We start from the raw sequence: 6,000 nt of genomic DNA on the forward strand, positions 1-6,000 counted from the left end.
GACTTTATTCTTGCACTGTTGCACTGTTGGACTTACTCATTTGCACCATCACCTCATGACACTCACTCACACAGAGCACCTTACCTTACCTTACTATGCACAGAGAATCACAGGCTCAGTCCCTGCCTCAGTTATTGCAAGTGCCTCTTGATTGATTAATCACCCACTATGTGGATACTGTTTTTAGAACTGATTTAGATTAATTGTTATTTAGTATAATTTGTATTTTAGGATATTTAGTATATTCTTTATCTTCTACTGTCCTTATTGCTTAGTTGTGTTTTTTATATTATATACTTTTAATTACTTTTTTCTGCTGTTAGTGAATGTGTGTGTGATGTCTGTATGCTACTGAGACCTTGAATTTCCCCTGGGGATCAATAAAGTATCTATCTATCTATTTATCTAGGTATACAGCTACACTTTATGTTGGTCCCATCAGGATAAATCATCATTGTTGATTGAGTTTTTCACTCACAAGTGTTGCATTTATGTTTGATTTACAAATGTTGTGTATTACAAAAAATAGCCATCATATCAAAATCTGTTTATGCTGAGTTGGAAATCTGTTTATGCTGAGTTGGAAATCTTTCCTACTCTTGTGTAAACTTAAAATTCCTCCACTTTGCATCATGACCTCATTACCACCTTGAACATGCATTCAGTTCTGCTACGCAAAATCCGTATTGTCCATTATACCTTACTTAATATGTATTCAACATTTGAGATGTGAGTAGCCAGTTTTGTTTCAGTGTTTACAAGCCTGCTTTGTTGGCAGTTCAACCTCACCAATTAAGACTGAACAGAGGGGTCCCTCCACGGATCCCTGATGGAAGGCAGCTCCTCTCTCCCCTCCCCATCGCTACCCAGTGGGGTGGAGGCAGGCAGATTAATGCTGGCCCGGTCACATTTGTCAGAAATGGATAAATGCCGTCCACCAGAGTGGCGGTCGCTCCATCATCCCAGCAGAGCCTCTGCAGGGGCGGGGGAGAGGCTCTGCGGTAGGGAAGCTGACGGGGCCGGTGCCCCACCTGAGTGGCACTGACTGGGGCTTGGAGTTTGGCTGCCGCAGGGCTCTGAAGGTGGAGCTGGGGTGGGTGGGGTGGAGGTGGAGTTGGAGATGGTAGAGCAAGCCATGCGCCAGCTTTGACAGATTGACAAGGCCCAAGGCCACTCAATCACTCTAGCCTGGAGTGGAGGTGTGTGAGTGTGTGTGTGTGTGGTGGAGGGTGTACAGGTGGCTCCCTGGTACACATGGTGTGTGTAAAGCTGAAGATGTCAATTCAGCTCTTGCCAGGCTTTGAATACAGGCTGGGGAGGTTCCCTGTGTTTCCCCCCACATCTAAAGTTCATGACAGCACATTCATCAGCACTTCTCTGTGTGTGTGTGTGTGTGTGTGTGTGTGTGTGTGTGTGTGTGTGTCTTTGCTCCTTCACCGTTTGTCCCTTCTTGTGGATCAACTTTTTTTCCTCTTAGGGTTAGACCAAGCAATTTACTCACAAATTACTTGTAAACAAATTATGCAAATGACAAGAGTGAATTAAGAGATTTATCATGCCTCCCACTGTGTTTATGCCTCAAGATCTTCTGAATAGTTTCTGCAATTCACATGCAAATGTGGCTGTGAGACTTTTGACATGGTTAAACCAGAAAGAAATATGCCTTTCCATATTGGTGTGGCAAGAAGAGCACAATCTACTAAAGAAAGAAAGCAAATATAATCACATTTTACTGTATCAAACACCATTGGCAACTAAATTGAAGATAAACTAAGTGTCATTAAGTGTATATTTTTTTCTTCATGCTTACACAAACTGTAATGAAAAACAATGAATGTATGTCAATTAAAATGCTATTTCACAGTAAATTAACTAGAATATGATAAACACTATACCTTCATAGCCTCTTACTTACTTTTTTACAAAAGCATTTCTGCAAAATGATAAACATTTTTCGAAGACATTCGTGACCTAGTTTTGTGGAGGCATGTGGATGCTGGCAGCAGGCAAATAATCCACTTAAAGTGGGGATAAATGATGCTGAGGAGAGGTTCAAAGAGCGCATCCATCAGATGGGAGCAGCTCAGGCTCTTTGAGGTGACTTTGTGCGGGGGGGTCGGTACAGTGCAGGATCCGCATTGATCACGTCCCTCATTTAGTGCAAAGAGTGGTAATGCGGGCCAGTGAAACCCTGTCATGCCGGAATAGTGTGATGTGTTGTTGTGTACACAAAAGCTCTGGATTCATAGCCCGGCATCACAGCGACATCTCTCTCCAGGTGATGACCCACCCACCAATTAGCTTCAGTGGCCCTCGTTTATCAATCGGACGTGGAAACCAGCGCAGATCTGAGCACAGGGGTCATCCTATGACAGAGCTCACATGTGATTCATGAAACGTTTGTATCACTCCAATTCCAGCATAAGAATATTACTGGAAGGGTTAAAGAAGGGTTGGTAAGAGTGGTGGCGGAAACAAGCATGACTTAAATTGCATGCCCCTATATATTTCCATTTTAGAGGCCTTGTCCCCTAAATCTACAACATTAATAAGATTATAAGGTGCATAATAAAAGAGTGGCAATAAAAGAGAAACTTTTCTGACCTCAAGGTAGCCACTGTGGCGTTAATTTAAAAAAAAAAAAAAAAACTCAGTTATTTTTGGTAGTCAGAAAAGTGACATGGGGAAAGTATGGGGAATCAAGTGTAACAGATTTTATTTGACAGACAGAACACATCATGTGCATCATTTGCTTTTTCCACCTTCAAATCTCGACTAAACGCATTCCTCTTGAGTGTTTCAGGAATAATGTATGAAACCCAGCATCCATCATTAATGAATTTCATGTTGATAAAATATCATGTTAACAGCTGTGGGCTACCAGCAGTAGCAATCTTCAACTGTGTTGGAAAACCATTATGGTTCCAACTTCCCAGGCTCAACATGCAGGTGAATTTTGTGTCAATTATACCGTTTATATATACCGTATCACCGTTAAACTACCATCCTGGCAAAGGCAAATGTACAACAAAAAGTGCTTGTGGATTCCTGTTCTCGTAGGCTTACCATGACACAACTTCCTGGCTATTTCAGCCCGTTCCCACCAGAATGCTATGCACCTGCTACGCATCATTGCTGAAATGCTGCCCATTCCCACTGGACTGCTATACATCTGCACCATCCCTGGCACAACGCCAGCCCCCCTCGTCCTCCCCAACTCACCCCACACATCAGTTCTGCTATAGCTACATATCTGCTAGGCATACCTCTGATGATTGCCATTCAATTAATCTGCCTCTTGTTTGCTTCGCTGTCCATCCCCATTGCACTGTTATGCATCCGCATTCTCTCTACGGTAATGCAATCACTGCTAAAGCTCTCGACATCATTACCCTACCATTGTAATAGTGACTTTCAAGAGCTGTATATCCACTAAGCTGTTCTACCCCATTTTAATCCTCAACTCTGCAAGTATCATGTTGGTATCATGTGCCTGCCATGTGCCTATCTTGCATGTGTACTAGTACTATCTTATCCTGATATGTACTGTATGTACTCATCTTTCTACCTTCGCCACAGACTGGGCTCCACTTCTGAGCCAGGAATCTGCCAGAGTTGTTTTTTCCTGCCAAGGAGTTGTTTTTCCCTCCACCTGTCGCCTGAGAGTCCTTGCTCTCTGGGGATCAAGGTCCATGTTCAGATTGGGCACACCTTATTCTTACGCTATGGTGCTGCATGAATGCCACAGAATCGAATAGAAGATGTATGTTCACTGGTAAAATGTGATGCAGTACTGCTTCAGAGTGTCAGTTGGTAGTGTCAGATGTTGGTAGCCCTCTGCTTCCACTTGTGGTGTTTATTACCTTCCCTATAATGAGGACAGGTAAATAAGACTCAGAGGGCACATTAACCTTCCCTATAAAAGGTCCAGACACCCTACCAAATAATTAAGATGTACATATGAGGCCTCTAAAACAAACTGTACAGGACTGGATTAGTTGTGGACTGCATATTATGCCCTACTTTCTCTGAACATTTCATTAACAAAACTAGCATATGGCAATTAACAAAAAAGCTTTCAGTCATTATCAGTAATCAGGTGTTGTGTGGTCTGTCAAATGGAACAAACTCTATGCTATGTGTTGAATTGAAACAAATTAAAAAATTGCTGGCAAATTTTATAGGTGAGGTTTATGTGCGTATTTCTAATGCTGGTATGTACTGTATGTATGATAGCAGTCCAATTATCTCATATCTTTAACATGTTTGTTGAATCAAAGCTACCTATAAGAAAATCATCATTATTACAAGCATTCTAGAACGTTGAATTCAAGATCTCAAGAAGGAATTTTATTTTCTTTAAGCCATGTTCAAAGACTAATAACAAAAAGCACTCATCGAAACCTTGCTAGTAGCAAAGTTTCCTTCTCTCTCCACCTCAGTGCTCATTGCCACTCAGAAGGTCACAGAGGGCTGTGTACACACACACACACACACAAACACACACACACACCTCATCCCATCCTTATCGCCAATCACTGGCTGAAGCAGCTCTCCTTTAGAGGCTTATCAAGGCCACGAGCGCAGGCAGCTGTGTCCTGTTTGCTGGAGCCCTCTCCTCCTCCTGCCCAATTAGAGTCCTTCTAATAAAGCGCTGCTCCTCTTATTCTCTGCTCCAGTGCTTGGAGTCTATTAAGCGTCAATGGCGGCAAGAGGCAGTCATAAATAAACAGCCGAACCCCAGGGACAACGGACTGGATAATAGAGATCTAACAAGAGGCTAAGGGAACAGGATTTATTCTTCATGCTTTGGCTGGTGAGATGAAGCCAGTGGAGAGAGAGAGTGAGAGACAGAGAGAGAAAGAGAGATTTGAAAGGTTTGGTGGTACAACTATGAGGCAAGTTGATGAAATGCATGTTATGCTGCTGCTAACACATATGTTGATGAGAGCTAGCTCTGTAGATTTATTATTGTTAGTCATAGATAATTGAATTGAAACATAAAAATATAGCCACTTCCACTCAAAGTTGGTTAAAGGAAGTTATGACTGATTAGTTCATATTTGCCTTTACATGCATGCAAAGTTAACACAGGATTACAAACACCCAGAATCATATGACTCAGGCAGCAGTCACAGTTGAGGTGAGATCCACATCTGGGTCACCCTTGGAAGTATTAATGCATCCCCTTTTTCCTCAAAAAGAAGAGGATTGAACTAATGACAGACGGAACTAATCTCATCATCCCCCATCCTCCAACTCAACAGCAAGTCAAAAGGAGTTCAAAGGCAAAAACCTTGGAGAAAAACAGTGACTTGGCAACCATTAGCTGAGTTCTCAAAGGTCTCCCCTTCTTTATCTCCCTCTATCTCTCTCTCTCTCTCTCTCCCTCTCTCTCTTTTTCTCCTGCATCTCTCTGACTCGATCCCCCTAACGTTTGCAACCGTCAGAGGTTAATCTATGTTAAATCTTCTTTCATTACTATGCTCCACGGATAATGTTTTGCTTCGAACAGTCTCCCCTTAATGAGGATGTGAGGCAAGGTCTGGGTGCTGTAAACAGATCGATAAGCTAGCCGTGCACATGTTACAGTTTTTCACAATTGCTAAAACACTAAACTCTATTCTCTGAACAGAATTCTCAGTTGCCTGATCACATTTCTTGAATCGATCAGCCTTTTGGCAAAACCTTAAACAGTTTTCACATATGAAAGACAATTTGCAGACTCTTTTTGCAAAACTAGAATCACTACTGTAAAACAGGCTTAGATGTGGTGGACTCTCTGCCCAGCTTCCCTCATTGTCAGGCCATGACTTATCACATGATCCACCAAAGTTTCTCTAATTTCATCTGAAATATTGTTCTGTGCATAGCCTCTTCGACCACCTCCTACTCCTCTCTCTTTGACCTCCTCTTCCTCTACCCCTTGCTCTCCCTGCCTCCATGCTTGCAAAGTTCTCAAAATTGCTCAACTGAGGCCTTTTTGTGGCTTGCTGATTG

The sequence above is a fragment of the Alosa alosa genome, chromosome 18 (assembly GCF_017589495.1).
Source record: "Alosa alosa isolate M-15738 ecotype Scorff River chromosome 18, AALO_Geno_1.1, whole genome shotgun sequence".
Classification (NCBI taxonomy): domain Eukaryota; kingdom Metazoa; phylum Chordata; class Actinopteri; order Clupeiformes; family Clupeidae; genus Alosa; species Alosa alosa.